The following is a 15,872-nucleotide window of genomic DNA, read 5'->3' on the forward strand; positions in this document are numbered from 1 at the left end:
AAAACATGATACTTTATCGTCTTCATAATTACAATATGCTATAATTGAGAGGATGATCATAAAGTAAGAGATTAATGATGTTTGGAAATGATTTAGGTGATATTCATTTCCTTAATGAGGTGTTCTCTGTATTTTTGACACACATAATTCCTATAAAGAAGTTTTCAGATTTTATGTGATTATGCATGTGGGACAAGTTTTGCTTTAAAAAATTCTTGTTCAACTATTTCTTTATTGAATTGAAAATCTTAAGTTACGAGTAGTAAACTGAAATGAAAGGATAAAACGTAGCTATAACATGTTTTTATCTAAGTCAGGCACTCAAATTATTAATGTTAAAGGTAAGGATAATGTCAAAGCACGTCTGACCCATTCCTTTGTATCATTATCTTTAATTTGCTTGAAGTTATAAGGTTCTTATCATTTTGTTAGATATAGAAGCTACAATGTCTAAGTGCAGTAATTTAAATAGCATTTTTGTTGAGCTTTGTAAAACAAATAGCATACTAAAGTACAATGATCTTTAGGAGGAAAAGAAAAAAAAATTATATATGTAATATCTTACGATGGCTTCCTGGTACTCTGCATGGTAGCCAAAATAAATCTATCCATAAATTACCTTCTTGTGAATTCATCTTCAATAGAGATTGTGTCTCACTTCTATCCCAATTTTGCCAAGAGATGGCTTGAGCAGATGTGTACTCTAAAAGGTAATTGTAGGTCACACAAAAACATGACTTGTTCAAGTAGATAAAGAAGGGATTGACTCTTAAAAGAATTACTTACTTTTTGTTGTCTATATCCTCTATTTGGGAAAATAGTGAAATTGATAGACTTTAACAGAAACTTTTGTTGACTTATTTTTGTTGTATTCACTTTTCAATAATTTTCAGGAAAAAGATATAGTGAGTTGATTTTCTCCATAGTACATTGGATTGTTCAGAAGTTGTTGACACCAATACAATATGAATGATAAACTGTAAATGCAGAATATTCGTAACAACTTTGAGCACGAGTTGTGCTAACATTTTTTTAGTCCTACTATATGGTGATTTGGTGACATTGTGTATAGTTTGCATATGCTAGAGTCAATAGACTTTATGTCTCTGCTTACTTGATCATACCTCTCATTAATACATCCACATAACTTGAATAAATTGTTCCCTTACAATTTATGTGTTATATATCTGAATAATATTTAGCACACTTTCTTATTTGCGGAGAACAAATCTACTTATATGTTCGGCCCGTGCTGCCTCTCTAGTGTGTGTATATATATATGTGTGTATAGATATGAATCACTCCTTGTATATATTTTTAAAAGTTCAAAAGTCATGATTTGATGATATAATGCGGATAACTATCGTGTGTTACATATGTAGAAATTTCCTTCTGCAATAAAATCAGAATGATTTAATCATTTTAGTTTACATTAATATATCACATGTTTGGACCTAATATCATTAAAATTTTAATTTGGTTTCAATTTTAATTACCCAATCAAGGTGTGTTGTTCAAATCTTGTAGATTAATCGATTGTCTAATCATCTGACATACAATATTATCTATTTTAAATTGTGTGTTTTTAAAAAATAGTTTGTGATAATCATCACAATGTGATTTTGACATATATAATTCATATCGTAATAATGTGTTTAGAGGACTCAAGTGCGAAACACGTGTTCATAACTAGTTTTTCATAAGAATAAACTCTTTAAAAGATTTCTTTCATATGTCATATGATTTGTACAACCATTATCAATTATCCAAAAATCAAATTTAGACAGCTGTTTCATCTTTTTGAAATTTATTTTTGCGAATTACAACTTCATGACCAAGTTGTTTGCAGATGTTGCATTGTGCATCTGGTCTTTTCCAACATTAATATGAAGGATGTCAATCTTTTCCGCAGTGCTGACAAGGTGGGTAATTTTTCAAAAATTTACCCTTACTTTGAGTTTCGTGGCTGACTACTAACTCTCCTTCAACCATTCCATCTTGCCTCATAAGTCTCCGTTGTTCCTGTGCCAGCAACGAATTTAACAATTCTGCCAAAGTAATTTTGGACAGATCTTGTGTGTTTTCCTAGGTAGTTAAACATGTTTCATATCTTTCGGGCACTGTAACAAGAATTTTTTCAACAATTCTTGTATTTTTAAATTCAGTGCCTAGTAATCTTACCTTGTTGACAATACCAATCAATCTATCAAAGTATTCCTCGACTGTTTCTCACTATTTCATTCTCTGGAATTCGAATTCCCTCATTAAATCTAATACCTTCATTCCTCGTATTCTTTCATCTTCATCATATTCTTTCTTCAGATAATTCCAAATATCTTTTGGTGATGTGAGAGTCTTGATTTCGTGAAAACAGTTGTCGAAACATCAACAAACAAAGTTGCTTTTGCCTTTGACTTAATGGTTTTCTTTTCCCTGTGACTCTGGATTTGGGCCGCGGTGGGATTATTTAGAAGCGGATTGATTTCATAATTCTCTTCCATGGCTTTCAAAGATCAAGAGCCTCCAAGTAAGTTTCCATTCTCACATCCCATAGTTGATAATTCTCACCATCAAAAATAGGAGGAGTCATTCGTGAAAACTATTTTCAGAATCCATTTTTCTACTCACGGGTCTCTCAAGAAGAAGGCTCAAGATACCAATTTTTGGTTTTTTAATAATGAAATGAAGAAAAGAATAGGGAAAGACTTCGACAGAAAAAATACTGCAGTATTAGCAAAGGGGATTATTTTATCAATGATCAAAAGAGTTACATTTATCAGTAAAATTCAAATAATAAATAAAAGAACTAACTCTTATATTCAAGTCACATAGGACTCTAATAAAATAATTTTAAAATCCTAAAAGTAGCTAACTGATTTATTATATTCTCAACAATCAACAACTGACATTATTCTTCTTGTTGTATATGTTGATGACATTTTCATCACTGATAGTGATTATGCAGGAATATCCTCTCTCAAGTCTTTCTTGCATTCGATATTTCACACGAAAGACTTGGGACAGCTGAAATAGTTCTTGAGAATAGAAGTAGGAGTAAGAAGGGAACATTTTTATCTCAAAGGAAGTATATCCTTGACCTTCTTGAGGAAACTGGAAAGTCAATAGCCATGCCTTGTAATACTCCAATGGCTCCAAATATGCAGCTAACAAAAGATGATGGTGATCCCTTTAATGATCCAGAGAGGTACAGGAAATTAGTTGGGAAATTAAACTATAACTCGTCTGGATATTGCTTTTGCAGTTAGTGTTGTTAGTCAGTTCATGACCACGCTTACAGTAAAACATTGTGCAGCTTTGGAGCAAATATTGTGTTACTTGAAAGGCGCCCCTAGACTTGGCATAGTATATAGCAACAATGGACATACTCGCATTGAGTGTTTTGTAGATGCCGATTGGGCTGGATTGATAGAAGGCCTACTACTGACTATTGTGTCTTTGTGGGTGGAAACTTGGTGTCATGGAGAAGTAAGAAACAAAATGTTGTATCTCGATCCAGTGCAGAATCCGAGTATAGTGCTATTACACAATCCACACGTGAGATTATGTGGATACATCACCTCTTAAGTGAAGTTGGGTTAAAGTATCCCACACCCGCGAAACTTTGGTGAGATAATCAAGTTGCTCTTCATATCGCCTCAAATCTAGTGTATCCCATGTATGTACTAACTGATTTTGCTGTTGTTGTTTTCAGGGATTTCGCTCGTCCTCTTCTGACATCAATCTTACTGGAGTAGTGCACCAGGTTCTAGCAAAATACCCAGCTCTGCTTTTCAAACAACAGCTAACAGCATATGTCGAGAAAATGTATGGAATCATTTGTGATAACTTGAAGAAAGAGTTAGGGTCACTTCTTTCCTTTTGTATCCAGGTATGTTGAATTTTACAAACTGCAATCCACCGTCTTCAGTAAAAAAAAACATCCAAGAGTGTCAATAAAGTGGATTGAGAATCATGAGGTCGTTCAAATCTTAGGGAAGGCAAAAAAACTACGCGATTTCTCCCCCTGTGTCCAAGCCTTCTAGAAGGAGTTACCCATAGGACTTCAAATCAACAGATACTGAATTTTTTTTATATCAACTAATTTAAACAGTTGCAAATATTAATTACTAACAATTATATCGGTTACAAAAAAGGGGATTTCACAATTCGGGAAATATTCCAGGGTTGTAGCATGCACCAATTTCAAACACAATAATGTTCAAGGATTTACCTAAGTGAAAGAGTAGAAGAAAAGCCCTAGAGATAGTCCGCAAAATCGCCCAAATTGTGTTCTCTAGTTTTTCAAAAACTGAATAATGATAAAATAAGACGGCTGAACTATTTATAGTCTAAAATAAAACACATGATTCAAACCTAGAGTCCGGGTCCGTGCACGTGCGCGGACCTATTCCCTCTCTGCATATTTCGAATAGCTTGATCCAACTCTGTGACGCGCTTCCATCGCGCAATCCACTTTTTTGTGATTCAAAAATTGACTATTGTATGTTCAATTGAATTCAACTACAATAAGTTACAAGACTGTTTGTAAAATTACCCCTTATAACCATGCTCTTTTTTGGTTATATACTAATTAAACATCTTTATATAAACAGAATTTGTAAAATTTAATTCAAGGTGCTTCTTTTACAAATAGTCTTATAACTAATTGTAGTTGAATTCAATTGAACATACAATAGGTCCATATTTGAATTACTTTGAGGAGAGCCAAGAAATTTCAATGAGTCAATTTATTGTGTTTTCAATGAGTCAAAGGAGCTAAAAAAAAATGAAAGCATCCATGATGTTGGGAAATAGAAGTCAAAGTACACTGTGAGGGAGCACCTCCGCGTCACAGAGTTGGCTCAAGCTATTTGAAATGTGCAGAGTGGGAACAGGTCTGCGCACGTGCGTGGACCTGGAATCTAGGTTTGAATCACGTGCTTTATTTTACACTATAAATAGTTCAGCCGTCTTATGTTATCATTATTCAGTTTTTGGAAAACGAGAGAACACAATTTGGGAGATTTTGCGGACTATCTCTAGGGCTTTTCTTCGACTCTTTCTCTCAGGTAAACACTTTTATGATCCTTGAACATTTTTGTGTTTGAAATCCCCTTTTATGTAACCGAATTAATTGTTAGTAATTAATATTTGCAACTGTTTAACTTAGCTTTTTGCCTTTCCTGAGATTTGAACAACCTCATTATTCTCAATCCACTTTATTGACACTCTTGGAAGTTGCTGCTTTTCGCCTACACCTGCGTATAGTCGATGCTATTTTTCTTGAAAGTAAAATTGGCATTGGTATTAGTAGTTGGCACGGAATTGCTTTTTTTTCTCTATTATCGCTTGTAATATTGTGGTTTTTTATTTGAGGAAGGATGGTATTTTATATAGGAGGGAATCGAAAAAGCAAAGAGAATTCTGAAAGGACAGACAGAATCATTCAGGGTGACGAATACATGATGTTATACACGTATCCTTAACATTTGTTGTAATGATAAAACAATGAGTTTAAGTCTGATATTATTTTTTGAGATTTTAGTAGCGTTTTACATATATATAAAATCGGTGTTGAAAGTCTTGCAGCCGAAAGGTTACATCCGCCCCCAGGATGAAGCTTCTCCTTAATTTGAAGAGTAGACTTGTATATAATATGTGTTATGGGAAACTGCCTTCTTACAGTTACGCTTCGCAGCTGTATGACAAGTACAAGGAAGCACTTGATGAATACATCAATTCTACAGTAAGAAGCATTAACTTTCTCTCTTATGGTCTATGTTGTTCAGAACTTCATATTCTTCAAAAAATATTCATAGAGTGCATGTCGGATCCTCTAAAGTAATGCAATTTTGAAGGATTCGACATGAATGCTACAGTATTTTTGGAGAGTCCGAGCAACATATTTTATCATAATCAGGCCAACATATTAGTGATCTTGAAGAATGAGAAGGATTATTGGTTACTTGTTTTGCTTAATTTTCACTATTAGTTTTCTGGTAGTGACAATGGTATGAGAACTTTTCATGTTGAGTTAGTTCTTCTTTAAAACTGATTTAGAGTACTAAAATCGTAGCTATAGTAGTTTTGCTCCCATGTATGTACTAACTGATTTTGCTGTTCTTGTTTTCAGGGATTTCGCTCGTCCTCTTCTGACATCAATCTTGCTGGAGTAGTGCACCAGGTTCAAGCAAAATACCCAGCTCTGCTTTTCAAACAGCAGCTAACAGCATATGTCGAGAAAATGTATGGAATTATTCGTGATAACTTGAAGAAAGAGTTAGGGTCACTTCTTTCCTTGTGTATCCAGGTATGTTGAATTTTACAAACTGCAATCCACCGTCTTCAATAAAAATTGTGCACGTTATATTAAAATGAAAATAGTGGGGACAGTACAAGATTTTCCTCTTATACAGGTGAATTTGTTTTGAGTAATTATGTGTTTAAAATGTTTCCCTTCTACTGTTCGATGGGATAATATATGATATGTTGAAAATTCAGGCACCGAGGACCTCCAAAGGAAGTGTGCTAAAGTCTGGTCGATCCTTTGGCAAAGATTATTCAATAAATCACTGGCGAGGAATAATTGAATGCCTTGATTCTCTTCTCTGTACTTTGAAAGAAAACTTTGTAAGGCCTCACAGACCTATTCCTGTTTCACTATCTTTTTAGTTATAAGGAAAGCTAATAATTTCTGCCTTCCATTCTCAGATGCCTCCGATTCTTGTTCAGAAGATATTTAGTCAAGCCTTTGCATACATGAATGTACAGCTCTTCAACAGGTGACCGCGGTTTTCTAATTTAAGTTGTCTTTAGTTCTTTGTCAATTTAAGCTTTCTAATCTCATTTAAATTATGCAATCATAGTTTTCTTCTTCGCCGGGAGTGTTGTACATTCAGTAATGCAGAATATGTTAAATCTGGCTTGGCTGAACTAGAGCTGTGGTGCTCCCAAGCAAAGGAAGAGGTAATTTATGGTTCACTGTTATCAACTAAATGAAATTTTTTGGATCTAATTCCTTTTTTTGTTTCATTTATTCCTGGCTTGCAGTATGCTGGCTCATCCTGGGATGAACTCAAACATATACGACAAGTTGTTGGATTCTTGGTAATGTTAATATATTTCAATCTTTCTTTTAATATTTTTTCTTCTAGTATCATTGATTAGAAGTAGCCACATAACTTACCACAAACCAAGTTTTCAACGCTGACCTAATGCTGAAAGAGTAGGACATGGGCCAATTTGCATACCCGCACTGCAAGGTTATTAAATGCTAGATTTTAAGAACCCTTACATGTTCGTTTATCTCTTACCATATTTTACATGGATATTGACTTCCTCAACGTGTTGCCTCACTATTATTTGGTTCTGGTAGTCTAAGTTGTTCTGGTTCCGTCAATCTATCTAAATGTGACATCAGTATTTCCTTTATCCTGTTTTATTTTTGTGAAGTTCTCTTTCAATCTCAGATCAAAGTGTTTGAGCAAGTAGATATGGTTTATTGTGTAAAGAAAAGTTCTGAGACATCGTGTCTGGAAATGAATTAGTAGAAAGCGGAACTGCTGAAGTTTCCCTGAGTTTCTTTGGTTACTTAATAATTTCTTGGGCTTCAATATAAGCATTATGGCTATTAAGACTTGGGTGTTGCAAGATAATTGTTGCCTTTCCTTTTAGAACTATACATATGCAGTGCGATCCACAATTGATATGGAGTTTTCAGTTAATTGTTACTCTTTTGCAGGTTATACATCAGAAGTACAGAATTTCGTATGATGATATCACTAATGATTTGTGTCCTGTAAGTCAGTTTTCTCTAACAACATTAGCTTTGCTCTGAGTCCAGTGGAAATGCATTCTACTTGGTTTATCAATTTTTTTTCTTTTCTGGTTTCCATTTCATTGAGCATAAACCATATCACCTTCCTTAAAATGTGAAATTCTGGTTTTACAGGTTCTCAGTGTCCAGCAACTTTACAGAGTTTGTACTCTTTACTGGGATGACAAATACAATACACGAAGTGTCTCCCCAGATGTAAGTTATGTGTGGCCGATGGTATTTTTCCGATGGAAGTCCTACCTGTGCATGTTCATATCAGTCATAGTTGAATGTTGAGGGAATTTCTTTTTTCCTGACAGGTCATATCTAACATGAGGGTACTTATGACAGAGGACTCGAACGACGCCGAGAGCAACTCTTTTTTGTTAGATGATAACCCAAGGTGAGAAACTATTCAATGTTTGGAAAAGTTATGTCATCCTCTGCCAAATTTGGATGCTTCTATCATGATTTTGCCTTATATTGTGTCGTTAGAAATATAACCTGGAAGCTCTCTGTATGTACAATGTGGGTTTTGTAATGTGCTCTTTATTGCACAAAAGCATAAATGAAGCTTAAAGGAACTTCTCATATTCCTCATTTTTTTCCTATTCTGCTCGGATTCTTCAAATATGTCACCACGTGCGTGTCAAATCCTCCAAGAGTAGTGCATTCTTGGAGGATCCAACACGGCCACGACGTCATTTTTTCAGAGTCCAGACAGCATAGTTCTTTTGTATTGCCTTAAAACATCACCAGTTCCCTTCATTCAAAATTATCAGAGAAAATCATAATGGGAGCCCTCCATACTTCGCCATTTCCGGGATAACTCCATTGTCCAGGGTTGTGAAGTCGCTCTATTACACAAGAATATGATCCTTGCACATTGAACAGTAACTTACACAATCCAATTTGTCCTCCTTAAACTGTTTGCTGTAAGAATGGCATGTCTCCCCTCTTCAGTAAGCAATATCAATAAGATCTTTACTCTCTGGATCATATTTCCCATGATAAACCTCAAGTGCTTCTTGTGATTAGGATAGCCATGGCTGCAATAATATCATCTGTGAAGCTTACACCCGTGGACACACCTACTTTAAGATTGAATTTCCACACCAAAAATCCAACCAAAAATTGTACCTCTAATTCCCGGCGTGAAGCCAATGAAGTGAAGTCCTCTTTCCTTATAATCCCTTCCCATCCACTTACTATCCCTCTGTTCCATTTTATATGACACTCTCTCTGTTTGAAAATACAGTTACGCTTCGCAGCTGTATGATAAGTACAAGGAAGCACTTGATGAATACATCAATTCTACAGTAAGAAGCATTAACTCTCTCATGCTACAATATTTTTGGAGAGTCCGAGCAACATATCTTATCATAATCTGGCCAACATATTGGTGCTAGTCAACATTGTTGCTTATCAGTTTTGCAATCTGTGTTTGTTTTCATTATTAGGTTCTGCCTGCTTTGAGAGAGAAGCAGGATGCTGAGCTTATGTTGAGGGAGCTTGTGAAGAGATGGGAGGATTATAAACGTATGCTCAGGTGGCTCTCTATATTCTTCCATTATCTTTCACGGTATTATATTCCTCGAAGATCGCTACCTACACTGAACGATGTTGGTCTGACATGCTTCGACAATTTGGTTTGTTTCTTGCCAATCCTAATTTTCAATAAGAATTCATCATATCATTGTTGTGTGGTCAAAACTTATTTCTGTTTTTTCGTTGACAATAGGTTTATAAGGAGTTGAGCAGTAAAGCTACAAATGCTGTTATTATGTTGGGAAGTATCATATCTCTTATTTTTGTTTTCATTTTTCCCGAGTCTTGTGATACTATGTATGCTAGTCATGAGGGTCTGATTTAAGAGTTTGCTCGTGTCAGATTGCAAAAGAACGTGAGGATGAGCAGATAGATAGAGCATTATTGAAGAATGTTCTTGATATCTTTGCTGAAATTGGAAGGGAGGATTATGTGAATGACTTTCGAGATGCTTTGCTTAGAGATACTGCAGCTTATTATTCTCGGAAAGCTTCAAGTTGGATTGTGGAAGATTCTTATTCGGACTATATGTTGAAGGTACAACTCATTGGTTATTGTTTTAAGTTGCCAGAGTAAATTGTGATACCCATGAGCTTTTCTAACACAGGTGGAAGAGTGCTTGAAGAAAGAGAAGGATAGAGTGTCTCATTATCTCCACGTTATTACCGAGAAAAAACTTCTGGAGGTCAGCATTGTTTGTCTTCTCTTCAAAAATTCAGACCTTGTTTATGTTGAAAATCTTCCTTTAGTTGGATTTTGTTTAAATGCTGAGACCAAATTTGTGCTGCAGAAAGTGAAACACGAATTGTTGGTTGTGTATACCGATCAGTTACTTGAGAAGGAGCATTCTGAATCCCATGCTTTGCTCAGAGATGATAAGGTATTGGTTACTTTTTTTGCTATTCACTATTAGTTTTCTGGCAGTTCTGGTTAAATGCTATTTGTTACTCTCTCTCTCTTCGGCCTTACGACTTGATACGAACCAGATTGTGCAGAAATAGAAAGAAACCCTAAGTTCTAAGAACAAGAAATAAATGATAGAAGATTGACACTGGTGGGGAACTAATAGACAATAATGACTAAAGGACAACCCTATAAGACAAAATTGCCTAGGGGTATTGAGAAGGCATATGATCATGTCAACTGGGAGTTTTTGCTCAATATGTTGAAACAAATGGGGTTTGGTGAGAGATGGTTGAGATGGTTTGAGGTCTGTATAGAAACTGATAAATGGAGAACCTACTGTTTTTTTTCCCTTTCCTTTTCATCATAGCCATGGAAGGATACGATAGTATGATGAGGGTGGCTTTTCAACTCATTAGAATTGTCAGAATGATATTGGTAGTCTTAGAGGCGGTCTCAGGCTTGGCAGTCCATTGGAGGAAGAGTTGTATATATCCCATCAAAGAGGTGACACAGATCCAGGCCTTAGCAAACGTTTTGGGGTGCAGAATCGAAAAACTCCCAACTGTTTACCTAGGTACGCTACTTGGAAACAACCATAAAGAGCTAGTGATATGGGATGGTATAATTGAAAAAACTGAAAAGAAGCTGGAAAACTGGAAATCTCAATATCTATCCTTTGGTGTGAGAACCATTCTGATAAACTCTGTACTAGACTCTTTACCTACCTATGTGATGTCCCTATTCCCTATGCCGGTCAAAGTGGAAGAAATACTTGATATATTAAGGAGGGATTTTCTTTGGTCGGGAATCAAGGAAGGTAAAAGAATACATCTTGTCAAATGGCAAACTGCTTTGCTGAGTAGAAGCTCCGTGGGGATTAGGGATCAGAATCATGATGGAACTTCCAGGGGAAATCTCTGGACCATGGAGTAAGGTATGGAAAAATAAAGTGCGAACTAAAGTGAGGCGTTTCTTATGGCTAGTGGCTAGAAGGGCATGCCTAACTCATGAGAAGCTGCAAAGAAGAGGCTTTGAAATAGCTTCCTGGTGTTCACTGTGTAATGAGACAAATGTTACTAATAGTCATCTATTCCTCCATTGCAAAGTCACTGCTCAATTATGGGTCATTTTTCTAAGAAGAACACACACAAACTGGACAATGCCAGAACACACGGCAGAATCAAGAGGTGTATGGAAAATACTGCAGAATCAGTACAAAAGATCAAATGGCGTTATATGAATACCTTCTGTTTATGGTGTAATGAGGAGGGTATAGAGGGATGCTGGACAGATTTTAAATTTTTTTCTCGGCTTTATAAGTTTAGTAGCAATTTCTTGAGTTGGCCTTTTTTGGGTCACTGATGTAAATCTTTTTGATGGTTGCCAGCATACCCTCATTGCTGGGAAATACAACTTTACTTTATCAAAAAAAAAAAAACATTGTCTAGGTCTAGATGCACAGCCCAAGCACAACGAAGAAATTATCAGGGGAGTGCTCTACCACTAATTAATAGCCTGTCGTGCGAGCCTCCCACTAGGGACTGCTATGCCAAAAGCGAGAGAAAACCCATCCCTCTCTTTCATTTTTCCGCCCCCATGTCGCCACATGGGGGAACATAGGGACGTAAAAAACGGGGTCCTATCAACTTGCTCCAAACTAGGATGATTATGAGCTTTATCTTATTTCACCGTCGAGAAAGGAAAGAAGACTTTCATCTCTAAGTTTCACTCAGACGTAGCTATTCTTAGTAGACCTAAGAGGTCTATAGAAAATATGCCCCATAGTGGCAACTGAACAATGCAAATGGAGCAAAGTACTCTCCCCACAATGGTATGTATGACCAGGCTTGCACCATGGATGCATGACCAGTCTTTCTAGTGTTTCAGGTTTCCTTTTGCTCCCAAGTAAAGGTTCCCCGGTATGGGTCATACGATACCTTCAAGGACCGGCCTTGGCTCCATTCTGCCTGTGACTGTCTCTTCTGCCACCTCTTTTCAGCTCCAAATTTTCTTTTAGGTGGAGCCTTGCACTTCCATTTCAGCATGTTGGCCTTCATCCCTTCCTTCAAGCACCTTTTAAGTCTACAAGGTTGGGGCGTTAAGTGACTTCCTTGAGCTCCTTACCTCGACAGCTCGGCTTAGTGTGCAGGTTCTCGAGGCATTGAAGGCATTCCAGCAAGAGCTCTTACTCTAACAGAACTAGGACCGTCAACTCCAACTTTCCTTATAGATAGGCAACAGCCCCTCTCCTTAGAGTAAGCGGCTTTCACTCCTTCAAATCCATTATATTGGGAGGCCTAACAAGTGACAATGGTTCACAGTCCGACTGCTAATTTAAGCTACCTTTCATAGAGATTCCGCATCTACTTATTTCGGGATGAAGACATGTCGGTCTTACGATCTTGGGAAGTATCACAGCTAATTTTTATTCGCTCAGGTAGCGGATTTATCTCTAGTATATAGACTTCTCTGCAGAATCCCAAATGAATTGGAACCTGTCACTAATATGTTTAAACAAGTACTTCTGTTTACTATGACAACAAAAGGATTAGTTTTTTTCTTTGGCATCACATATGCGGACTATAGATATTCCGCAGTATGTCACTGCTGAATACATGGACATGGTGCAAAAAGCTGAAGATACGGCAAGTAACAAGCTGAATTGTCCTTGTCCCCGTAAAATATTTTTGATGGTTTACACTTGAGAGCAATATTTTATCTGAATATGCAAGGGTCTGTTGTAAGCGAGTCCAAGTGTTTAGGCATTCCATTAGTTATCTGGGATGAGACAAAGAAGGTGGAGGTTTACGAGTCAGGAATCTGAAAATGCAGAATGATTGATTTCTCATTAAATGGTTTCGGAGATTTAAGGGAAGTGAACAGGCTCTATAGAAGGAGATAATCTTGAATGCAGTATAAACCACCTATCAATCATCAGTATGACGATCTATAAGGAATCTTTGGACCAGACTAGCCGAGAATTCATGTAATGAGGTGGGTGCGGTAACAAAATACTATTTCGAAAGGACTTATGGATTGAAAAGGAAGTTTTAATGCTTTGTTAAGGTTGATAACTTTTTACTTGGCGAACATGTCTTTCTACACGACACGTTTTGAGTCTCGCTTCAGGGCTTAAATGTGCGTTTGACTACACTGGTAGTTGTTGTATCTTCTTAATGACTGGTAAATAGGTAGATTTATGGTGCTATTGCAGATGATTGATGGTTTTAGATGCACCACTACAGAGGATGACACCTTTTAGATGGAAACATGATAAGGATGGAAGTTCGTTGTACGTAGAATTTACAGCAAAGACGTATCTAGGACGCTACCATAGTTTTGTATGGCTCCTACTAAAGTTAAATGCTTTGCTCGTTAGTAATCAGGAAAGTTTGCCTCGCTCATGAGAAACTACCGAGAAAGGGATTGTCAATTGTGTCCAGATGCACTCTACGCAGTGAGACTAGACAGACAAATAACCATCAATTTCTCCATTTTAGCGCGATGTTTTGGTGTTTAGAACATTGTATAGAAGACAAATTTATCTCTTCTTTTTGCTTGTTACGAATAATCTTATAGTTATAAAGTATTCATATGTATGTTCTTGTACAGGCTGAGAGCTCGAGATCGGTGTGTGGGGATGATACCATAATGTAACTGTCATCCTCTCTCTCAGCACTGCCCTATGAAGGACGGATCGTTGTTTCATGTTGTGTTATTGTTAGCGGAAACGTGAAACTAAAGAACAAGGAAGAACAACAATATTTAACGTGGTTCGGATCAAAATGATCCTACGTCCACCAAAGAACAACTGCACCAATATTTATTTCACTATACAAAGAATATAAGTGAAATACTACAAGAGAGAGAACACAATGCCTTAGAAGATGAGAAGGCAAGTGAAAGGATGATTTGAAAATGAATTAAGAGCTACCTATTTATAGGAATAAATTCATCCTATTGATGTCATCCATGACATCACTATGTGTCAAAATTGTCAAGGTTAAGATAGCAAACCATTTTATGGTTTGCCTAACTTTCACCTACCAAGATACAATCTTTGACTTGTATTTTGTACTAATTATCTTCCTACCAAATATTCATATTAATTCATCTTCCATTTAGTTTGATTCCACAAGAACCAAAACCAACTCTTTCAATCTCCACCTTGGTTTGTGTTCCAAGCATGCGTATAAACAACTCCGGCCAAAACTTCTAAGCTTACTGGGCAATCCCATTGTAAGAAACAAGAAGAATCAAACCTTTGTTGAACATACCAGCTCCACCTAGCAGTTGTTCTCTTAGAGTTGCATCAATTGATGCATACTCCCGCCAAGTCCTTGCAGTGTGCAAACTTGGCAAGCGGGACTATTTTGGTCAACATGTCTGCAGCGTTATCGTCTGTGATAACCTTCTCAACCTTGATAGCTCCCTTTTCTACGACATCTCGAATAAAATGAAATCTGACATCAATGTGTTTGGTGCGCTCATGAAATCTTTGATTTTTAATCAAATGAATAGCACTTTGACTATCACATTTTAGAATTGATTTAAGCTGAGCTGAACTCAATTCTGCCACCAAACCTTTCAACCAGATAGCTTCTTTCACTGCCTCCGTTGCTGCCATATATTCTGCCTCTGTTGTAGACAAAGCGACAATCGACTGTAAAGTCGATTTCCAACTAACGGCACTGCCAACGAGAGTAAAGATGTATCCAGTTGTGGACCTCCTTCGATCAAGATCCCCTGCATAGTCAGAATCAACATAACCGAGAATTGAAATACCTTCACTTTTCCGAAAGGTTAGGCCAACATCAGGAGCTCCTTTGAGATATCTCAATATCCACTTGACAGCTTCCCAATGCCTTTTTCCTGGATTTGCCATGTACTTGCTTACTACACTTACAGATTGGGCAATATCTGGACGTGTGCATACCATAGCATACATAATGCTACCAACTGCACTCGCATAAGGAACCTTTGACATATGCTCCACCTCATCCATAGATTGAGGCATTTGTAACTCTGAAAGCTTGAAATGAGAAGCTAAAGGTGTACTTACAGGCTTGCTCATATCCATATTGAATCTTTCAAGAACTTTTCGGATGTACCTCTTCTGAGAAAGATGTACAACACCATTTTCTCTTGAAATTTCCATTCCAAGGATTTTCTTTGCAACTCCTAGATCCTTCATGTCAAATTCCTTGCTCAACAGTTTCTTCAAAATATTTATCTCTGTGATGTTGTTAGCAGCAATAAGCATATCATCAACATACAACAAAAGATAAATCATAGAGTTACCAGACATCTTCTTGTGATACACACAACTATCAAATGCACTCCTCGAAAATCCATGTGTAGTCATGAATGCATCAAACCTCTTGTACCACTGTCTAGGGGATTGCTTCAAACCATACAAAGACTTCTTCAGTTGGCATACATGGTCTTCTTTTCCTTCAGCTAGGAAACCTTCAGGCTGATCCATATAGATTGTCTCTTCTAGATCACCATGTAAAAAAGCAGTTTTGACATCAAGCTGTTGAAGCTCTAAATCAAATTGTGCAACCAATGCTAGCAGCACGCGAATTGAGCTATGTTTCAC

The 15,872-nt window shown here is 36.8% G+C and overlaps 1 pseudogene; it reads left to right on the top strand.

Annotated features, from left to right (window-relative positions):
- LOC107021293 overlaps positions 1–13,985 on the top strand; it is a 17,670-nt pseudogene extending 3,685 nt beyond the window's left edge.
- Positions 13,986–15,872: the final 1,887 nt, after the last annotated feature.

The sequence above is a fragment of the Solanum pennellii genome, chromosome 6, assembly GCF_001406875.1.
Source record: "Solanum pennellii chromosome 6, SPENNV200".
Classification (NCBI taxonomy): Eukaryota; Viridiplantae; Streptophyta; class Magnoliopsida; order Solanales; family Solanaceae; genus Solanum; species Solanum pennellii.